The sequence below is a fragment of the Prionailurus viverrinus genome, chromosome A1 (genome assembly GCF_022837055.1).
Source record: "Prionailurus viverrinus isolate Anna chromosome A1, UM_Priviv_1.0, whole genome shotgun sequence".
Lineage (NCBI taxonomy): Eukaryota > Metazoa > Chordata > Mammalia > Carnivora > Felidae > Prionailurus > Prionailurus viverrinus.
The window spans coordinates 163,561,467-163,585,613 of NC_062561.1; positions in this window are offsets into that span (position 1 = coordinate 163,561,467).

The following is a 24,147-nucleotide window of genomic DNA, read 5'->3' on the forward strand; positions in this document are numbered from 1 at the left end:
CTCATGAGGTCAGTAACCTGGTACTTGTCCTTAGCAGAATATGTAGCTATTGGGTCCCAAAGAGTGGTTGCTTTCAGGGCTCCTTATTTAACCACAAGTAACCAAATGACTGTCTGCATTTTATTCAAGTACAGCAATACTGAGCAAGAGAAAAAAAAACATATTTCAACATGTATTTTTCCACTCTTTTCCCTTCACTTACCATCTAAAGAGAGTTCTGCCTTTTTTCAGTTAGTGTTTTCTCACCATAAGCTTCTGAGAAGGGCCCCTTTACCAGGAATTTTTGATGTCCTAATGGGGTAAATCAGAAGCCTAGAAACTTCTAGATGGAAAGGCTGTGAAAGCAAAAGAAGCGCTACAAATTCCTGGTACATAGGTGATGAGGGAGCACAAGGTGCACTGGGCTGAGATGGCCATGAGGACATGGTCGATGGGATTTGGGATTTGGGGAGTAGATGCAGAATTTATGGGTTGATGAAAGGAGATGTTACTCAATAGTATGGATGGCATACTTGGTTTCCTGGATGATGGGACATTTGCCTAATACCCTGACAGGACCAGGCTTGGCCATTTGCTATATGATGACACTTGGTCCACCTGTCAACGCAGACTGGAACTTGCTGAGCATGCCTAGCATAGTGCAGCTACACTGTAGTGTCTCAAAGAGTTACAAGGAAAGGTGACTGATCATCATTACTGTGGATGGTCTTGGGTGTAAAAGACTGAGGCAAGTTATTTGCCCCATAGTGGAAGAAGGAGTAATAAGATTTATGTGTGTATCATAATTAGGGTTAGAGGCACCCAGACTTTCAAAGCTATTCAAAAACAGTGATTTTTTTATTATGAAATTTATTGTCAAATTGATTTACATATAACACCCAGTGCTCATCCCAACAGGTAAAAACAGTGATCTTATCAGAAATAGTATCTGATAATGGCTTTTCTTTTTGAACACAATGTGAGGTACCCTATTAAAATATCTTTCTTTCTAGGAGGGCTATTAGAGTTCATTCACTTTCTTGGGTAAATAACTTACTAGATAATCCATATATTTTACTATCTTAAAAAAAACAGTCCCTAAAACAGCACTCTTTAGTTTTAAAAATAGATTAAACTAATTGGTCTATTGTAAAATAAGTGTAGATTTCATGTAGATCATGTCTACTTGAGATAAACGCCACTCCAAAGCTAGACCCAACGGGTTAGGTTGATAAAGTTTACAAATAGATAAAGAAATGGGTAAATGAGCAGCTAAACTAATGAGAAGTGGAATAGCAGGGCTGAGAGAAGGTAGAATGAGGTTAGGTGAAAAAATATTGAACAACCTAACCCAGCAAACTCTGACCTCTTATAGCAGAAAAAGAAACTAGAACTTTAATTAATCAGAGGAATAGTACAATGAGTTAAACCCATTTATTGGATTATTGTATTTTTTTTCCCAACAGACAAGTACAGAACAGATAATAAAGTATATTAGGGCATTGTATTTGAAGTCCAAGTCATTACTTCTGGAATCTCATTTCAGAGTTATACATTAGAACTGGGAGGGCAGTACCACTCTCTGAGGAATCACATGACTAGTTGAATGTGCAAAGTAGACCAGAGACATAAATTTGTTTTGTCTCAGCCAGTTTGGGTTACTCTCAGTGCTATGTAACTCATTGCCAAAATAACATTTTATTGATGTCGGTGAAGACATAAATCAATTGTGAACAATTTGATAAAATGGACAAAATAATATTATGCTAATTTTAAGATGTGCTTGAAAGATACCTAATAAAGCTTTATGTTTGAGTGTTTAATGGCAGTTTTATGTAAACAATAATTTTCTACAGAGATACAAAATGCAGTAAATAGAATTACCTTTACTGCATTAAAATAGCATGAGTATTCTGGTTACGTTGCATGTCCTATACTCAGTAATCAATTGCTATAAACTATTTCAGAAATAAATAAAACTGAAAGTTACTTCATTTAAGTTCTGCTTTCAAGATAAAAACAGAGCAAACAGTGTTTGAAAAACAAGGTGTTTCATTACTCAAGTTCTGCTCTTGGGACATGTTCACAGTACAGTTACTCTCTATGTAAGATGGTTAGTTACTTGGGTTGCTCAAATATGAAACTTTATCAGGCTTGCCAGGTGATTATTAAGTGGGCATAATAAATTCACCAATTTTTACAAGTATTTTATTTGGGAGATAATAATCATAAAAGTGGATATCTAACCACCTTGGCTAAACTGACAAATTTTTACTGTACCACTTTTGTAGACACAAAGGCAAATTTATAAATCTCATAACTGTAAACATATTAAGGGTAATATTTCACTCTGATTATGTGTATCAAATTACCATGTTGTACACAGTTAAACATACAGTGTTAAATATTCATTATACCACAATAAGTTTTGGATTAAAGAATATTTTAAAAATTGTGAAGGTAAATTTATAAAATATTTATAATAATGTATTAGTTATATTTCTCAGATCTAATTAATTACCAATATCTGATTCCAGGAAGGTTTTCTTTTTGTTTGTTTTAATCTTGTTTTTTCAACTTTATTTTAGAGAGTCTGAGTAGGAGAGGGGGAGTGGAAGAGAGAGAGAATCTCAAACAGGCTCCAAGCTCAGTGTAGAGCCCAGTGTGAGGCTACATCCCGGAACCCTGGGATCATGACCGAAGTCAAAATCAAGATGGGGATGTTAAACTCACTGAGCCACTCAGGCACTCATAGGAAGATTTTCTTCTAAACAATATTTGAAAAAAATATGAGGGGAGTTAAAATATTTGAGATCTTCATCACTCTGTGTGATAGAGTATAATATAATCCTGAGGTCTCAGTAGTCACGTGGAGGCATTTCTGATTTGCTTGCAACACTTGAAAGGATTCTGGCATATTTTCTAAATGATAACACAGAATAAGGGATCCCTGATGAAAAATTAGCTGGTATCTTCTCTTATTCTCTTTTTCTTTAAAGTAAAAAATAGAAAGTAGAGCAAAATGAACCGAACTCACACCTCACTGTACTTAACTGTTAAACCGCCAGAGTTTTTCAATTTCTCTAGGGTGTCAAATAAGCCAGCTTCCCTATCGCAATGAATGGTAAATTCCTGTGTGGGTATTATATCTCTACCTTTACCAAAGGTTACAGGTTCTAGACTAGTCCACTTGGTGTAAATATATATGGTGTTCAAATGTCTTGCAAGAAATACATCAAGTAGAGATTGATGATGTCCTGGTTGACTTTGGGGAAATATTGACCAGGTGACAGAGATTTTAGCCATTTTATTACAATATTAGGGCCAGAAATGTGCCAAAAATGTAATACTAGATTTATATATGCTAGTATAGTTTTGAAAAACAGGCTGCTGCTATCTCCTGATTTGGCCACTTCTATCTGATGAGTAGTGCCCTTTCACCATGTACTAGATAAACTGTAATTCTTTATGTCTACATCCAGACCTCAGCTACCGTAGAAAACTGATTCTGATCTGTTCCACTTACTACTCCTGGAATGCTCTTCATTTCTCTACAACCCTGCTGCCCATAAACCTGAAGATACTCTTGTACTACCTAAGGAGGTTAAACAGGTACTCATTTAGTAGACATTTCTCCTATTTCCACAAATTTCAGATACAGTTCTCAAATTTCAGGTGGAATCTCTTCGTTCTCTGTACTCACACTGTTTGCTCTACCTGTATTTATTGTAAAATTTCTAACCTTTTTGCATGCGTTACCTGCTTTGTCTGCTAGCAGTGCAGCTTTGCTACACTTTCTGAAAAGTAACTCTTTCAAAGGCAGGTAGCATATTTGTAATTAAAAATAATTTAAAACAAGCAAAATAAATGGAAGCAAAATGGAGATGGACTCCTTAATGTCTATTATTGGATTTATTATTTTCCTATTTCCCTCTCCAGAGCCATACAATATTCAACTGAGTCTACAAGTGGGTCTTGAAAGACAAATCTCAGAATTGATATTCTCAGAATTCCACTGTCTTTTATCAGGCAAATGCTAAGGAGCCTGCAACATAGGATACAATAGCTTTTCTCAGCAAAAGATGTAAACAAAAACAAACACAAAAACAACCATCAGTGGCTCTAAAGGTAATATGAGCCAGTACTGCTGCTTTAGTCCCATCAGAAGCCCTATAGGTGCCAAAATGCAATTTATACCCTTCAGAGCTGTATTTGTTCATGTTTGCTGCTGCAATAAAAAGCCCCACTGTGTTGAGAAGGGAATGCCTATCCCCCACTCCTCCTGATGGCACTTAGACCAGAGATGTGCCCTTGGGGAGAGAAATCTGCCAACTTACTAGCTATTCCCTGAAAGATAAAGGAAGTAAAACAAAATAGACAGAAAACACAATGACAAAAAGTCAACTTTTTCTGCTGCTCCTGACTATAAAACTACAACCTTAAAAAAAATCCTGAAGAAAAAAATAATTTGAAAGGGTCAACAAGACTTTGAGATGCTTTTCTACTTAAATTATCTCACAAAATAATAGCATGCATCCAATATAAAATTGCATATTCAGTGCTACACCCTGAATTGTGTATCCCCCCAAAGTTCTTCTTTTGAAGCCTTAGCTCCCAATATAACTATATTTGAAAATTGGGCCTATAAGAGCTAATTGGCATTAAATGAGGTTATAAAAGTGGGGCCCTGATAAGGTAGGACTAGTGTCTTTATAAAAAGAGACCTCATAGTATTTGGGGGCACCTTGGTGGCTCAGTTGGTTGAGCATCCAACTCTTGGGTTCAGCTCAGGTCATGATCTCATGGCTTTGTGGGTTTGAGCCCCACATCGGTCCTTGTGCTAGCAGCACAGAGCCTGCCTGGGATTCATTCTCTCCCTCTCTCTCTGTCTCTCTCTCTGTCTCTCTCTCTCTCTCTCTCTCTCTCTCTCTCTCTCTCTCTACTTCTCTCCCACTTGTGCTGTTTCTGTCTCTCCCAAAATAAATAAACTTTAGGGGAAAAAAGACCTCAGAATTTTCTTTTACTCTTGTCCCTTTGGGTTTTTTCTGCTCAATTATGAACTTTTTAAATTTAATTGAAAGATTACTCTCAGGTGTACAATGTTATGATTTGACATTGGTATAATAGCAAAATGCCACAGTAAGTCCAGTTAATGTCCATCACTACACATAGTTAAAATATTTGTTATCTCATGATGTTCCACTCAAATATTCAATACATTATTATAGCCCCCATGCTGTGCATTACATCCCCATGACTTAACTGATTTTATAACTGGCAAATTGTTCCTTTTGATCCCCTTTACCAATTCATTCACTCTCTACCCTCTGTTTCTGACAACCACCAATCTGTTATCTATATCCATGGGCTCAGGTTTTGATTTCATTTTTTGTTTTTCTAGATATGACATATAAGTGAGATCATATTGTATGTCTCTTTCTGTATGACTTATTTCACTTAGCATAATGCTTTTAGAGTCCTTATTATATTGTTTGTAGCTGAACAATATTGTTGTGTGTGTGTGTGTGTGTGTGTGTGTGTGTATACACAACATTTTCTTTATCCATTCATCAATCAATATTTAGGTATTTTTAGGTCTTTGTTATTATAGAGAACACTGTAAGGAACATGGGGGTGCATGTATATATTTTGGTTAGTGTTTTCATTTTCCCTAATACCCATAAATGGAATGACTAGATCATATTGTAGTTTAATTTTTAATATTTTTTGAGGAGACTCCATACTGTTTTCCATAGTGGCTGCACTAACTTACATTCCCACTGTCAGTGCATGAGGATTCAGTTTTACCCACATCTTTGCTAACACTTGTGTTTTGTCTCTCTGTTTTGGTAATCACTATTCTAGCAGGTTTAAGGTGGTAATTTATTGCAACTGTGATTTGTATTTCCCTGATGATTAGTGATGTCCACCATCTTCTCGTGTACCTACTGCACGTAAGTATGTCTTTATTGGAAAATGTTTATTAAGATCCTCTCCTCATTATTAGGTTTTTTTTGTTTGTTTTCTGCTATTGAGTTGATGAGTTCCTTACAGATTTTGAATATTAACCCCTTATTAGGTATGATTTGAAAAAATCTTCTTCCATTACACAGCTGACCTTTTCATTTTGGTGATGGTTTCCTTGGATATACAGAAGCTTTGTAGTTTCATGCAGTCCCACTTACTTTTTTTGTGTTTTTTTGTTTGTTTTTTGCTTTTATTGCCTTCGCTTTTAGTATTTTATCCAAAAAGTTACCTCCAAGACCAATATACCAAGGAGCTTACTGCCATTGTTATCTTTCAGGAGTTTTAGGGTTTCAGCTCTTACATTCTTTAATCCACTGTGAATTTATTTTTGTGTGTAGTGAAAGTTAGTGGTAGGGTATCATTCTTTTGCATGTGGTTGTCTAGTGTTCCCAGCACCATTTGTTGAAGACTACTACTCTATCCCCATTGTATTTTCTTGCTGTTTTTACCGTAAACTAATAGACTATGTATGTGTGAGCTTATTCTTAGCCTCTCTATTCTGATCTATAAGTCAGTTTTTATGCCAATACCATACTGCTTTGATTCCTACAACTTTTTAATATAGTCTAAAATCAGGGAGTGTGATGCCACCAGCTTTGTTATTTCTTAAGATTGTTTTGGCTAGTAGGGGTCTTGTATGGTTCTTACAAATTTTAGAATTGTTTGTTCTAGTTCTGTGAAAAATGCCATTGAAATTTGAATAGGATTACATTGAATATGTAGATTGCTTTTGGTAGTAAGGACATGTTAACAGTATGCTTAAAATCCATGAGCATGGAATATCTTTGCATTTAATTGTGTCTTCTTCATTTTTTTAATATGGGTCTTACAGTTTTCAGTGTATATGTCTTTCACCTCTTTGATTAATTTTTTACTACATATTTTATTTGATGCAATTGAAATAGGATTGTTTTCTTAATTTCTTTCTGATACTTCATTAATACAGTATGGAAACACAGTTTTTGTGGATTGATTTTTGTAATCTGCAACTTTAGTAAATTCTTGCTGAATTCTAACAATTTCTTGGTGCTTAAGAATTCTATGTATAATGTCATCAGCAAATAATGACAATTTTCTTTTTTTCTAATCTGTTTTCCCTTTTTCTGAACTAACTGATTTGACTAGGACTTTCAATAATATGTTGAAGTATCAAGAGTGGGTAATAATTTCTTGTTCATGGTCTTAGAGGAAAAGTTTTCATCTTACCACACCCAAGTATGATGTTACCTCTGGACAGGTCATATATGGCCTTTATGATGTTAAGGTACATTCCCTCTATACCCACTTTGTTGAGCGTTTTTATCAAAACTAGATGTTGAATTTTGTCAAATGTTTTTTCTGCATCTATGGAGATGATCATATGATTTTTATCCTTTATTTTGTTTATGTGGTATGTCATGTTGATTTGTGGATGTTTAACCATTCTTGCATCCCTGGAATAAATCCCACTTGATTGTGATGTATGATCCCCTTAATGTAATGTTGAATTTGATTTGTCAATATTTTGTTGAGGATTTTTGCATCTATGTCCATCAGGGATATTGATCTGTAATATTCTTGTGGCATTCTTGTCTGATTTTGGTATCAGGGTAATTCTGGTCTCATAAAAATCAGTTTGGAGGTATTCTCTCCTCTTGTATATTTTGAAAGAATTTGGGAAGGATTGTTATTGATCTTTAAATATAGGGAAGAATTCACCAGTAAAGCATCAGATACTGGACTTTTATTTGTTGAGAGTTTTTTGATTACTGATTATTAGTTATATGTCTGTCCATATTTTCTATTTCTTCATGATTCAGTCTTGGAAGGTCCTATGTTCTGAGGAATTTATGCATTTCTTTTCATTTGTTCCAATTTGTTGATACTTTATTTTTATAGGCTGTTATGATACATTGTACTTCTGTGGTATTAGTTGTATTTCATTTCTGATTTTGAGTACTCGTTTTTTTTTTTGATGGGTCTGGCTACCACTTCTCAATGTTGTTGATCTTTTCAAAGAACCAGTTCTTAGTTTCATTTAACTCTTTCATTGTCTTTTTAGATTTTTTGTACTTTTCATTTATTTCTTCTCTGTTCTTAGTTATTTCCTTCCTTCTACTAGCTTTGGGCTTTATTTGCCTTGTGCTAGTTCCTTGAGTTGGAAAGTTAGGTATTAGAGATTTTTCTTCTTTTTTTGAGGATTTTAACACTAGGAACTTTCTTTTAGAACTGCTTTTAATGTATTCCATAAGTTTGCCATATTTTATTTCTATTTTCCTTCATCTCAAGATACTTTAAAAGTTTTCTTACTTTTTTTCTTGTAATTGACTTCTAGCTGTATACCACTGTGGTCTGAAAAGATGTTTCATATAATTTTAATCTTCTTAACTTTTTTAAGAATTGTTTTATGGCCTAACATATGATCTGTCCTGGAGAATCTTCCATGTGCACTTGAGAAGCATGTGTACTCTGCTGCTTTGGGTAGTATATTCTCCATATGTTTAGTCCCTATGGTCTATCATGTCATGTAAACTGGTGTTTCCATATTGATTTTCCATTTGTGATTTCTGCATTAATGAAACTATGGCATTAACTTGTACTACTATTTCTCATTTTAAATCTATAAATGTTTTACATATTTAGGTGTTCTTATGTTGAGTACATAAATATTTACAGACGTTACTTCCTGACTGCTAGTTTACCTCTTGCAAAAGAATTGTACATCCTATCAAGTTGTAGATTTCCATTTGTCTGAATGCCAGCTAAAATATTTACTTAATTACCTGTTTTCCATATAACTAGAAAAGATGTTGTAAAATTATTAAGTGTACTACATAATGTAGAGTCCTATAGATATTTTTAAACCTTCCAATGTAACAAAAACACTTAGACTATGTATATATATATGTGTGTGTGTGTGTGTGTGTGTGTGTGTGTGTGTGTGTGTTTATGGCTATACTTTAACTAAAAAGCATTTAAAGACCTCTTTTGCAGGGTTATAAGTTGTTTGGTTGTGTGTATATAACCAGATTTTAAAATTTATTTCTCAAATGTGGCAACCTATATTGGAGTGAGCAACCTATATTAATAGGTAACCAAACTTGTATCAGCTATGTTCTCCTTTGAAAATTAAAATGAAAATTTACACCTTAGTTTGGGTGGACACTGTCAGAGAACATGCTGTCTGATATACTTAAATTTTTTTTTTACATTTATTTATTTTTGATAGAAAGAGACAGAGCACAAGTGGGGAGGGGCAGAGATAAAAGGAGACACAGAATCCAAAGCAGGCTCCAGGCTCTGAGCTGTCAGCACAGAGCCCAAAGCAGGGCTTGAACTCAAAAACCGCAAGATCATGACCTGAGCTGAAGTCGGACACTTAACCAACTTAACCACTTAACCAACTGCAACCCAGTTGCCCCTGATATGTTTAGTTAATTGAAGCATCTATTTAACTCCATTTACTCGGATAAGGGAAAATGTGGATTGAATCAACTTATAAATTACTAAGGTAAAAACGTGTATAGTATTATTTAATCAATATGTACCTTTATGGAACACATGGATTCCTGGGCCATGTTCAGTTCAGAGAGAACCTTTGTCAGCATTATGATTTCTCATTATGACTATAGCAAAAACTCACAAAGTAGAATGCCAATATTATTCATTAGCTTTTGGACTTAGATTTGCTTAACACTATGTGATTTTATCATTGTCTTTCCTTTGATTGTACTACACAACACTTTTTAAAGTACTATTTGATTTGCTGTATGGTTTAAGCTTTTGAAATTTTTTTTCCCAGTAAGATGTACTACCTATATAGCCTTGATACTAAAGTTCTTGGTACTGAAATACTCTTGAACATATCATCAGGATTATCAACTTGAGTCCTATGCATGTGGAGTTAATTGAAAATTATAAAATGTAGTCCTTTTAATCCAGGAGTGTAAAAATAAAAAAAGATGGGCTCAGTAAAAAACGGATTTTCATATATTCAAATATTCCATGTTTCCAAAGCCTCGCTAGAAAAAAAAATGAAGCATTACCTGAAAATATGTTGAAGTCTACATTTAAAAAAAATGCTATACAGTAATAATTTTAAGTTATTGTAATCTCCTTCCTTCCTCAAGGTGTTATAAATCATAATGTCGATGAACTAGAGCTTCATTATTCTCTAAACATAAATAATAATGAGTTCTGGATGAGTAGGCAAGGGGATATTTATCAGACTATTTAAGTGTGTGGATTTAGAGTAGTCAGTGAGCTCATAAAAGCACAGAAGACAACTGAAGGTAAACACCATGAAACAGATATGGTAATTTCACAATGGTTCTTCTCTTGATGCTTGAAGGATATGCACAGCATATGGGTAAAGAGTCAACACTGCCTCAGGAAAAGGAGAAGGTATTAGTCAAAGGGTACAGTTAAACAAGATGAGTAAGTCCTAGAGATCTGCTTTACAGAATAGTACTTCTAGTTAACATAAAATCTACCTTGTCAGAAAATTATCTCATATACAATATTAAGTGTTCTCATCACAAATACTAACAATAATAGTGGCAGGAAAAAACCTTTAGACATGATGGATATGTTTATGGCATGGAATGTGGTGATGGTTTCACAGGTGGATATTTATCTCCAAATTTGAGTTATATACATTAAATGTGTACAGCTTTTGTAAATCAATCATACTTAAATACAGTGATTTTTTTTAAGTATGAATAAATACTGAGTTGGCAAATACTACTGAAGTCCATGTCACCTGCTACATTAAATGGCCTGATGAATTAAACCTAGATAAGACAATGAATATTCTTACAGATATATTTTATATGTGCATGAGAACAAGAGTAATTTAAATATTTTTCAAATAGAGATCATACTTCTGGTCTTTTTCATTCTTTATGTAATTTCTATTCCAGATAAAGATAGTCATGCATTTTTGCATAAATTTTGGGTTTTTTAAACTTCACATATGTATGTGAATTAAGGATTATAATTTGTATCTACAGTTTATAGCTGAATATTTTTTAAGAGACAAGGACCTAAATACTACTTCTATGTAAAAAAAAAAGGCTTTGAGAAGAAACCTAGCATAGTTTCATGGTGACCAAGCAAGGAAAAAGTACAATTTGAGTCTTACTACTCTTTTGAATGCATTCATATATTCAATTACTGAGACACTGAATAGCCCATGCTTATTCTTCCTCAAATCCTAAAGGAAAATTTAAAAATGTTCACTTGCAATCTATGACAAGTGGTTGGATGAAGAAATAGAACGAGGCTCCAAGGTCCTTCTCTCTAGAAATTACTCTACAGTCCCATAAAATCATAAATTAAGTGGCTCTTTTATAATTCAGCAGATGTTAACCACAGACAGAATGCCTATATTTGAACCCAGGACACTGCATAAGCATTCCTTGTTCAGTACCTCTATGCGTGTCTGAAGCAAAGGTGATATGGCACAAATTCATGGTAACAAACCTTGCATTAATAATATTTAAATAGATATGACTAGAATTATCTTCTGTTGACTAATGCATAGACAAAATTTAATGGAGGCCCATATAGAAAACTAATATTGATAATTTAAAATAAAACATTTTTATATGTGTGCATGTATATATATGAAATTAATACTCCTCACATTATAGGGAACTTAGCAATAAGATTCCTAGAATATCACACCATATTAACCTCTGCTGATACTACAGAGGTTGATTGATTTGCACAATTTACTACCAAGTCATATAACAATAAAAAATAATCCCTTTTTGTTGTTTGTGGTGGTGGAGGTGGTGGTGGTGGTGGTGGTAAAATTACCCAGAAGGAATCTAAAGCATGGAAGGGTATTAAGATTGTGGAAAACACAATCCTTAAGTATGATAAATCAAAACTTTTTTTTTTTCATTAAGAAATGACAGGAGTGAAGAGAAAGGAAACACAAAAATCAGTAAATCAGAATGAAGGTATTTGATTTTTTTTCATGGTTTTCTATTGGGAAGTGAATTCCTAGTTAGAATCTTTTACCTAAAAGCAAAATCACTGGGGTAGTTATTTACAACAAGTATTAACTTGAGAGTTTTTTATTAGTTTCCTATTGGTGGATTAACAAATTACCATAAATTTAGTGGCTTAAAACAACCCAAGTTAATTTTCTAGTAGTTCTGGAGGTTAGAGTTCTGAAATGGGTTACGATGAGCTAAAATCAAAGTGTCATAGGGTGTGTATTGCTTCTGCAGACTCCGAGGAAAATCCCTGTTCTTGCCTTTCCCAACTTTTAGAGGCCACCTGTGCTCCTGGTGTGTGACACCACATCAGGCAGATCTCTACTTCCAGATCGCTGATGACTCTCCTACCTTTTTTTCCTGAGAAGATCCCTTGTGATTAAACTGAGTTTATTTAGATAATCCAAGATAATCACCCATCTCGAGATACTAAATGCAGTCAAATTCACAAACCTCTTTTGCCATGGAAGCTAACATATTCACAGATCTTAAGATTGGAGCGGCCATCTTTGGGGAACCATCACTCTGCCTACCACAAGCTTATAGCACTGCTTGTTGTAGAAAATAAGGTGCTACCATAGAATGTTGAAAATGGAAACACAAATGCTGGATCTAAACTCTGGCTCCGCTCGTATCACTGTGACACCATCTCTAAATCACTGATGCTAAGTCTCCTTTTTCTCAACAGTATAAACAGAAGTCAGAATGCTTCCTTTAATTAGTTTTCAGGTAGGTCATGACAATCAGATGAGGTAATCTAGGTGAAAGCATTCTGCAAACTATAACATAATTTATTTAAAAAAAAAGGATGACTTTATTCTGAGCTGCACCACTAATGTATCTGGGCCTTTTCTCATTTTCAAATGCAGTTTGGGACTAGAATTAATAGATAATTAGGCAATCCATGCAGGTGTGAAGTTCTCTTTTTAAAATACATGAATGAGGAAGGACCCTTTCTTGATAAAATCTACATGTTTAAAGCAATTTGCAATACTTCAGGCCAAATTTATGTATGTTATTGCTGTGACTGAACAGTTGTATCTATGAATGAACACATTCAAAAAGGAGACTACGATCTTCAAAACCATTGATTTATCTTTGATCGTGTCTGAATGGTAAAACATCTGTTTTATATTGAATGGGCATCTGTCTTCTGTTACATCCCTATGGATGTGGTGATAGACATATTTTTTAAAGTGTCTCATGGGAACTTGTATAATCACTTTCTCAGGCATTTTATAGATGTCTTGAAAACAGAAGATTTTGCTCAAAATGATAAATTTTAATTGTAATGGAAGTAGAAACTTAATCAGTTTATCACTTTTCTATAGCAACTGTATTTATACTCATTCCATTTAGATGCATAACTGCTTTATGAAAGTCAACTACTTCCCCTAACCTCTTCACCAGGTACTGTACATTTTAGGTCATTTTATGGAGATAAAAAAAGCATCGTCTACCAAATGAGGTTGCTGAGTAGGTTAGTAACAATTTTTCCTCTAACAGTTGCCTGTTTATTTAACAGTTCTTAATCTGAAAGTATCTCTCTCTTTTGGTCGTTAATGAACCATATTTTGTTCAATATCTTTTGAATTCATTTCAAGGTTTCAATAATTTTCAAGTTATTTTTGTTAAAAGTATTACCTTTTATTTTAGAATAAATTTTCACAGATAATTTTTATTTTGTGATGATACTGAAGGACCCCACACACCATTTGCCCTGTTCCTCCCAATGGTAACATTGTATACGTATAGTATAATATTACAGCTAAAACACGGACACTGATATAGTCCTCTTTATTCAAGCTTCACTAGTTTTACATCAATTTTATGTGTGTGTGTATGGGTTTGTGTGTGTGTGTGTGTGTGTGTGTGTGTGTGTGTAATTCTATGCCATTTTCACACATGTACATTTGTGTGACCACCAGAATAGGTTTATCTCTATTCTACCCCTGGCTCTCCCCACATGCATCTTCTTGCCTGTTCTTCTTATTCCCTTCCTCTTTTTCCTTTCTGACACGGTTGCCAATGAAGACAGGAAATATATTCAATAAATGGTGCTATAAAGAGTGGACATTAAAAAAAGAAAACTTAATCCTTATCTCATACCAAATACAAATTAACTTAAGCTCAAATATTTTGATCTATGAGTGAACTATCAAACTTCTGAAAGAAAAAAGGGTTGGAGATTTACCTTTTACCTCCTAATATAAATTTCAGATACTAAACATAAAAACCTTAAAATGTTCAAAACTTCAGGATAAAGACCCACTAGCAAGCTTCTAGAGTAAGAAATCATAAAAGAACACTAATGAATTTAATTACATAAACTTTTTAAAATAAAACTTTTTAAAATAAAACTTTTTAAAATAAAAGTGTGTCAGGGAAGAGCTTTTCCTTTTTGTTTTTAAATGTTTATTTATTTATTTATTTTTAGAAAGAAAGCATGAGCGGGGAAGGGCAGAGAGAAAGGGAGAGAGAATCCCAAGCAGGCTCAGTGTTCTCAGCGGGGAGAACAACATGGGGCTCGGTCTAATGAGATCATGACCTGAGCCAAGATCAAGAGTCCAATGCTTAACTGACAGCCACTCAGGCACCCTTGTTGGGAACAATTTTTTTTTGAAAACTAATAACAGATTGGGGGGAATATTTAAAGCCTATGTAAGAAAAAAAAAATAAAAATCAGGGACTGAGAAAATAACCCAATGATTGGAAAAGTTTGTAAATAGGCAAACTCCAAAAAACACATTAAAATTACTTTTATTTTTTTTTTCAACGTTTATTTTATTTTTGGGACAGAGAGAGACAGAACATGAACGGGGGAGGGGCAGAGAGAGAGGGAGACACAGAATCGGAAACTGGCTCCAGGCTCTGAGCCATCAGCCCAGAGCCCGACGCGGGGCTCGAACTCACGGACCGCGAGATCGTGACCTGGCTGAAGTCGGACGCTTAACCGACTGTGCCACCCAGGCGCCCCTAAAATTACTTTTAAATAAAGCAAATATTTAACTTCACATGCTATCTAGGAAGGAAAGTAAAAATGAAGAAAAACATACACTTGATACATTTGGTAATGTTAAGAATTGTTCAAATTGTGGGAAAAAGTTCATGAATATTTCAACAGAATGGTAATTGGTGTAACATTTTTGGAAATCAATAGCATAATGACTATTAATATTTAAATATGCATAATTTTATTTTATTTATTTATTTATTTGTTTATTTATTTATTTATTTAATATATGATATTTATTGTCAAATTGGTTTACATACAACACCCAGTGCTCATCCCAAAAGGTGCCCTACTCAATACCCATCACCCACCCACCCCTCCCTCCCACCCCCCATCAACCCTCAGTTTATTCTCAGTTTTTAAGAGTCTCTTATGCTTTGGCTCTCTCCCACTCTAACCACTTTTTTTTCCTTCCCCTCCCCCATAGACTTCTGTTAAGTTTCTCAGGATCCACATAAGATGAAAACATATGGTATCTGTCTTTCTCTGTATGGCTTATTTCACTTAACACTTTCCAGTTCCATCCACGTTGTTACAAAGGGCCATATTTCATTCTTTCTCATTGCCACGTAGTACTCCATTGTGTATATAAACCACAATTTCTTTATCCATTCATCAGTTGATGGACATTTAGGCTCTTTCCATAATTTGGCTATTGTTGACAGTGCTGCTATAAACATTGGGGTACAAGTGCCCCTATGCATCAGCACTCCTGTATCCCTTGGGTAAATTCCTAGCAGTGCTATTGCTGGGTCATAGGGTAGGTCTATTTTTAATTTTGGGGCGAACCTCCACACTGTTTTCCAGAGTGGCTGCACCAATTTGCATTCCCACCAACAGTGAAAGAGGGTTCCCGTTTCTCCACATCCTCTCCAGCATCTATAGTTTCCTGATTTGTTCATTTTGGCCACTCTGACTGGCGTGAGGTGATATCTGAGTGTGGTTTTGATTTGTATTTCCCTGATAAGGAGTGACATTGAGCATCTTTTCACGTGCCTGTTGGCCATCTGGATGTCTTCTTTAGAGAAGTATCTATTCATCTTTTCTGCCCATTTCTTCACTGGATTATTTGTTTTTCGGGTGTGGAGTTTGGTGAGCTCTTTATAGATTTTGGATAGTAGCCCTCTGTCCAATATGTCATTTGCAAATATCTTTTCCCATTCTGTTGGTTGCCTTTAGTTTTGTTTCCTTTGCTGTGCAGAATCTTTTTATCTACATGAGGTCCCAGTAGTTCATTTTTGCTTGTAATTCCCTTGCCCTTGGGGATGTGTCAAGTAAGAAATTGCTACGACTGAGGTCAGAGAGGTCTTTTCCTGCTTTCTCCTCTAGGGTTTTGATGGTTTCCTGTCTCACATTCAGGTCCTTTATCCATTTTGAGTTTATTTTTGTGAATGGTGTGAGATAGTGGTCTAGTTTCAGCCTTCTGAATGCTGTTGTCCAGTTCTCCCAGCACCATTTGTTAAAGAGACTGTCTTTTTTCCATTGGATGTTCTTTCCTGCTTTGTCAAAGATGAGTTGGCCATACGTTTGTGGGTCTAGTTCTGGAGTTTCTATTCTATTCCTTTGGTCTATGTGTCTGTTTTTGTGCCAATACCATGCTGTCTTGATGATTACAGCTTTGTTAGTAGAGGCTAAAGTCTGGGATTGTGATGCCTCCTGCTTTGGGCTTCTTCTTCAAAATTACTTTGGCTATTTGGGGCCTTTTGTGGATCCATATGGATTTTAGGACTGCTTGTTCTAGCTTCGAGAAGAATGCTGGTGCAATTTTGATGGCGCTTGCATTGAATGTGTAGATAGCTTTGGGTAGTATTGACATTTTCACAATATTTCTTCTTCCAATCCATGAGCATGGAATGTTTTTCAATTTCTTTATGTCTTCTTCAATTTCCTTCATAAGTTTTCTATAGTTTTCAGCATGCAGATCTTTTATATCTTTTGTTAGATTTATCCCTAGGTATTTTATGCTTCTTGATGCAATTGTGAATGGGATCAGTTTCTTTATTTGTCTTTCTTTGCTTCATTATTAGTGTATAAGAATGCAACTGATTTCTGTACATTGATTTTGTATCCTCCAACTTTGCTAAATTCATGTATCAGTTCTAGCAGACTTTTGGTAGAGTCTATCGGATTTTCCATGTATAATATCATGTCATCTGCAAAAAGCGAAAGCTTAACATCATCTTTGCCAATTTTGATGCCTTTGATTTCCTTTGTTTCCTGATTGCTGATGCTAGCATTCCAACACTATGTCAAACAACAGCAGTGAGAGTGGACATCCCTTCGTGTTCCTGATCTCAGGGGGAAAGCTCTCAGTTTTTCCCCATTGAGGATGATGTTAGCTGTGAGCTTTACATAAATGACTTTTATGATGTTTAAGTATGTTCCTTCTATCCCAACTTTGTTGAGGGTTTTTATTAAGAAAGGATGCTGAATTTTGTCAAATGCTTTTTCTACATCTATTGATAGGATCATATGGTTCTTATATTTTCTTGATTAATGTGATGTATCATGTTGATTGATTTGCGAATGTTGAACCAGCCCTATAGCCCATGAATGAATCCCACTTGATCATGGTGAATAATTCTTTTTATATGCTGTTGAATTCGATTTGCTAGTATCTTATTGAGAATTTTTGCATCCATATTCATCAGGGATATTGGCCTGTAGTTCTCTTTTTTTACTGGGTCTCTGGTTTAGGAATCAAAGTAATACTGCCTTCATAGAATGAGTCTGGAAGTTTTCCTTCCCTTTCTATTTTTTGGAATAGCTTGAGGGACAGGTATTATCTCTGCCTGAACGTCTGGTAGAACTCCCCAGGGAAGCCATCTGGTCCTGGACTCTTATTTGTTGGGAGATTTTTGATAACTGATTCAATTTCTTCGCTGGTTATGGGTCTGTTCAAGCTTTATATTTCCTCCTGATTGAGTTTTGGAAGTGTGTGGGTGTTTAGGTATTTGTCCATTTCTTCCAGGTTGTCCAGTTTGTTGGCATATAATTTTTCATAGTATTCCCTGATAATTGCTTGTATCTCTGAGGTATTGGTTGTAATAATTCCATTTTCATTCATGATTTTATCTATTTGGGTCATCTACCTTTTTTTTTTTTTGAGAAGCCTGGTTAGAGGTTTGTCAATTTTGCTTATTTTTTCAAAAAACCAACTCTTGGTTTCATTGATCTGCTCTACAGTGTTTTTACATTCTATATTGTTTATTTCTGCTCTGATATTTATTATTTCTCTTCTTCTGGGGGGTTTAGGCTGTCTTTGCTGTTCTGCCTCTGTTTCCTTTAGGTGTGCTGATAGATTTTGGATTAGTGATTTTCTTGTTTCTTGAGACAGGACTGCATTGCAATGTATTTTCCTCTCAGGACTGCCTTTGCTGTGTCCCAAAGCATTTGGATTGTTGTATGTTCATTTTCATTTGTTTCCATATATTTCTTAATATCTTCTCTAATTGCCTGGTTTACCCACTCATTCTTTAGTAGGGTGTTCTTTAACCCCCAATGTTTTGGAGGTTTTCCAGACTTTTTCCTGTGGTTCTTTTTTTTTTTTTTAAATGTGAAATTTATTGTCAAATTGGTTTCCATATGATACCCAGTGCTCATCCCAACAGGTGCCCTCCTCAATGCCCATCACCCACTTTCCGCTCCCTCCCAACCCCATCAACCCTCAATTTATTCTCAGTTTTTAAGAGTCTCTAATGGTTTGGCTCCCTCCCTCTCAAAAAAAACTATTTTTTCGAGTCCATGCCCAAGAGGTAGGTATCCCTGGTCATTAATCTTCTGTCTTAACACCACTCCTATGTTGTTTTATGTTTTCTTGAGCTGACCCACCCCTACACTTATCCCCCATCCTCTAATCCACTTTTTCCGCAACATGCCCTCTAGGACTGAGCATCATCAAGCTCTTCTGGAAGTATTCCCTATACCTTCTTTGCCATATCTGATATGTACCTTTGCCATATCTGATATGTACCATAACTGATATATATGCCATATCTGACATCTATATGTACTAAAGAACATACTTTTTGGGGCGCCTGGGTGGCTCAGTCAGTTAAGAATCTGATTCTTTTTTTTTTGTGCTTTATGAAATTTATTGAAAAATTGGTTTCCATACAACACCTAGTGCTCGTCCCAAAAGGTGCCCTCCTCAGTACCCATCACCCACCCTCTCCTCCCTCCCACCCCGCATCAACCCTCAGTTTGTTCTCAGTTTTTAACAGTCTCTTATGCTTTGGCTCTCTTCCACTCTAACCTCTTTTTTTTTTTTTCCTTCCCCTCCCCCATGGGTTCCTGTTAAGTTTCTCAGGACCCACATAAGAATGAAAACATATGGTATCTGTCTTTCTCTGTATGGCTTATTTCACTTAGCATCACACTCTCCAGTTCCATCCATGTTGCTACAAAAGGCCATATTTCATTTTTTCTCATTGCCACGTAATATTCCATTGTGTATATAAACCACAATTTCTTTATCCATTCATGAGTTGATGGACATTTAGGCTCTTTCCATACTTTGGCTATTGTTGAGAGTGCTGCTATGAACATTGGGGTACAAGTGGCCCTATGCATCAGTACTCCTGTATCCCTTGGATAAATTCCTAGCAGTGCTATTGCTGGGTCATAGGGTAGGTCTATTTTTAATTTTCTGAGGAACCTCCACACTGCTTTCCAGAGTGGCTGCACCAATTTGCATTCCCACCAACAGTGCAACAGGGTTCCCGTTTCTCCACATCCTCTCCAGCATCTATAGTCTCCTGATTTGTTCATTTTGGCCACTCTGACTGGCGTGAGGTGATACCTGAGTGTGGTTTTGATTTGTATTTCCCTGATAAGGAGCGACGCTGAACATCTTTTCATGTGCCTGTTGGCCATCCGGATGTCTTCTTTAGAGAAGTGTCTATTCATGTTTTCTGCCCATTTCTTCACTGGGTTATTTGTTTTTCGGGTGTGGAGTTTGGTGAGCTCTTTATAGATTTTGGATACTAGCCCTTTGTCCGATATGTCATTTGCGAATATCTTTTCCCATTCCGTTGGTTGCCTTTTAGTTTTGTTGGTTGTTTCCTTTGCTGTGCAGAAGCTTTTTATCTTCATAAGGTCCCAGTAATTCACTTTTGCTTTTAATTCCCTTGCCTTTGGGGATCTGTCGAGTAAGAGATTGCTACGGCTGAGGTCAGAGAGGTCTTTTCCTGCTTTGTCCTCTAAGATTTTGATGGTTTCCTGTCTCACATTCAGGTCCTTTATCCATTTTGAGTTTATTTTTGTGAATGGTGTGAGAAAGTGGTCTAGTTTCAACCTTCTGCATGTTGCTGTCCAGTTCTCCCAGCACCATTTGTTAAAGAGGCTGTCTTTTTTCCATTGGATGTTCTTTCCTGCTTTGTCAAAGATGAGTTGGCCATACGTTTGTGGGTCTAGTTCTGGGGTTTCTATTCTATTCCATTGGTCTATATGTCTGTTTTTGTGCCAATACCATGCTGTCTTGATGATGACAGCTTTGTAGTAGAGGCTAAAGTCTGGGATTGTGATGCCTCCTGCTTTGGTCTTCTTCTTCAAAATTCCTTTGGCTATTCGGGGCCTTTTGTGGTTCCATATGAATTTTAGGATGGCTTGTTCTAGTTTCGAGAAGAATGCTGGTGCAATTTTGATTGGGATTGCATTGAATGTGTAGATAGCTTTGGGTAGTATTGACATTTTGACAATATTTATTTTTCCAATCCATGAGCAGGGAATGTCTTTCCATTTCTTTAAATCTTCTTCAATTTCCTTCATAAGCTTTCTATAGTTTTCAGCATACAGATCCTTTACATCTTTGGTTAGATTTATTCCTAGGTATTTTATGCTTCTTGGTGCAATTGTGAATGGGATCAGTTTCTTTATTTGTCTTTCTGTTGCTTCATTGTTAGTGTATAAGAATGCAACTGATTTCTGTACATTGATTTTGTATCCTGCAACTTTGCTGAATTCATGTATCAGTTCTAGCAGATTTTGGTGGAGTCTATCGGATTTTCCATGTATAATATCATGTCATCTGCAAAAAGCGAAAGCTTGACTTCATCTTTGCCAATTTTGATGCCTTTGATTTCCTTTTGTTGTCTGATTGCTGATGCTAGAACTTCCAGCACTATGTTAAACAGCAGCGGTGAGAGTGGGCATCCTTGTCGTGTTCCTGATCTCAGGGAAAAAGCTCTCAGTTTTTCCCGTTGAGGATGATGTTAGCTGTGGGCTTTTCATAAATGGCTTTTATGATCTTTAAGTATGTTCCTTCATCCCGACTTTCTCAAGGGTTTTTATTAAGAAAGGGTGCTGGATTTTGTCGAAGGCCTTTTCTGCATCGATTGACAGGATCATATGGTTCTTCTCTTTTTTTTTGTTAATGTGGTGTATCACGTTGATTGATTTGCGAATGTTGAACCAGCCCTGCATCCCAGGAATGAATCCCACTTGATCATGGTGAATAATTCTTTTTATATGCCGTTGAATTCGTTTTGCTAGTATCTTATTGAGAATTTTTGCATCCATATTCATCAGGGATATTGGCCTGTAGTTCTCTTTTTTTACTGGGTCTCTGTCTGGTTTAGGAATCAAAGTAATGCTGGCTTCATAGAATGAGTCTGGAAGTTTTCCTTCCCTTTCTATTTCTTGCAATAGCTTGAGAAGGATAGGTATTATCTCTGCTTTAAACGTCTGGTAGAACTCCCCTGGGAAGCCATCTGGTCCTGGACTCTTATTTGTTGGGAGATTTTTGATAACCGATTCAATTTCTTCGCTGGTTATGGGTCTGTTCAAGCTTTCTATTTCCTCCTGATTGAGTTTTGGAAGAGTGTGGGTGTTCAGGAATTTGTCCATTTTTCCAGGTTGTCTAATTTGTTGGCATATAACTTTTCATAGTATTCCCTGATGATTGTTTGTATCTCTGAGGGATTGGTTGTAATAATTCCATTTTCATTCATGATTTTATCTATTTGGGTCATCTCCCTTTTCTTTTTGAGAAACCTGGCTAGAGGTTTGTCAATTTTGTTTATTTTTTCAAAAAACCAACTCTTGGTTTCGTTGATCTGCTCTACAGTTTTTTTAGATTCTATATTGTTTATTTCTGCTCTGATCTTTATTATTTCTCTTCTTCTGCTGGGTTTAGGCTGCCTTTGCTGTTCTGCTTCTAGTTCCTTTAGGTGTGCTGTTAGATTTTGTATTTGGGATTTTTCTTGTTTCTTGTGATAGGCCTGGATTGCAATGTATTTTCCTCTCAGGACTGCCTTTGCTGCGTCCCAAAGCATTTGGATTGTTGTATTTTCATTTTCGTTGGTTTCCATATATTTTTTAATTTCTTCTCTAATTGCCTGGTTGACCCACTCATTCGTTAGTAGGTTGTTCTTTAACCTCCATGCTTTTGGAGGTTTTCCAGACTTTTTTCTGTGGTTGATTTCAAGCTTCATAGCATTGTGGTCTGAAAGTAAGCATGGTATAATTTCAATTCTTGTAAACTTATGAAGGGCTGTTTTGTGACCCAGTATATGATCTATCTTGGAGAATGTTCCATGTGCACTGGAGAAGAAAGTATATTCTGTTGCTTTGGGATGCAGAGTTCTAAATATATCTGTCAAGTCCATCTGATCCAATGTCTCATTCAGGGCCCTTGTTTCTTTATTGACCGTGTGTCTAGATGATCTATCCATTTCTGTAAGTGGGGTGTTAAAGTCCCCTGCAATTACCACATTCTTATCAATAAGGTTGCTTATGTTTATGAGTAATTGTTTTATATATTTGGGGGCTCCGGTATTCGGCGCATAGACATTTATAATTGTTAGCTCTTCCTGATGGATAGACCCTGTAACTATTATATAATGTCCTTCTTCATCTCTTGTTACAGCCTTTAATTTAAAGTCTAGTTTGTCTGATAGAAGTATGGCTACTCCAGCTTTCTTTTGGCTTCCAGTCGCATGATAAATAGTTCTCCATCCCCTCACTCTCAATCTAAAGGTGTCCTCAGGTCTAAAATGAGTCTCTTGTAGACAGCAAATAGATGGGTCTTGTTTTTTTATCCATTCTGATACCCTATGTCTTTTGGTTGGCGCATTTAATCCATTTACATTCAGTGTTATTATAGAAAGATACGGGTTTAGAGTCATTGTGATGTCTGTATGTTTTATGCTTGTAGTGATGTCTCAGGGACTTTGTCTCACAGGGTCCCCCTTAGGATCTCTTGTAGGGCTGGTTTAGTGGTGACAAATTCCTTCAGTTTTTGTTTGTTCGGGAAGACCTTTATCTCTCCTTCTATTCTAAATGACAGACTTGCTGGATAAAGGATTCTTGGCTGCATATTTTTCCTGTCTAGCACCCTGAAAATCTCGTGCCAATTCTTTCTGGCCTGCCAAGTTTCAAAAGAGAGATCAGTCACGAGTCTTATAGGTCTCCCTTTATATGTGAGGGCACGTTTACCCCTTGCTGCTTTCAGAATTTTCTCTTTATCCTTGTATTTTGCCAGTTTCACTATGATATGTCATGCAGAAGATCGATTCAAGTTACGTCTGAAGGGAGTTCTCTGTGCCTCTTGGATTTCAATGCCTTTTTCCTTCCCCAGTTCAGGGAAGTTCTCAGCTATTATTTCTTCAAGTACCCCTTCAGCCCCTTTCCCTCTCTCTTCCTCCTCTGGGATACCAATTATGCGTATATTATTTCTTTTTAGTGTATCACTTAGTTCTCTAATTTTCCCCTCATACTCCTGGATTTTTTTATCTCTCTTTTTCTCAGCTTCCTCTTTTTCCATAACTTTATCTTCTAGTTCACCTATTCTCTCCTCTGCCTCTTCAAGCCGAGCTGTGGTGGTTTCCCTTTTGTTATGCATTTCGTTTAAAGCGTTTTTCAGCTCCTCGTGACTGTTCCTTAGTCCCTTGATCTCTGTAGCAAGAGATTCTCTGCTGTCCTGTATACTGTTTTCAAGCCCAGCGATTAATTTTATGACTATTATTCTAAATTCACTTTCTGTTATATTATTTAAATCCTTTTTGATCAGCTCATTAGCTGTTGTTATTTCCTGGAGATTCTTCTGAGGGGAATTCTTCCGCTTGGTCATTTTGGATAGTCCCTGGGGTGGTGAGGACCTGCAGGGCACTTCCCCTGTGCTGTGGTGTATAACTGGAGTTG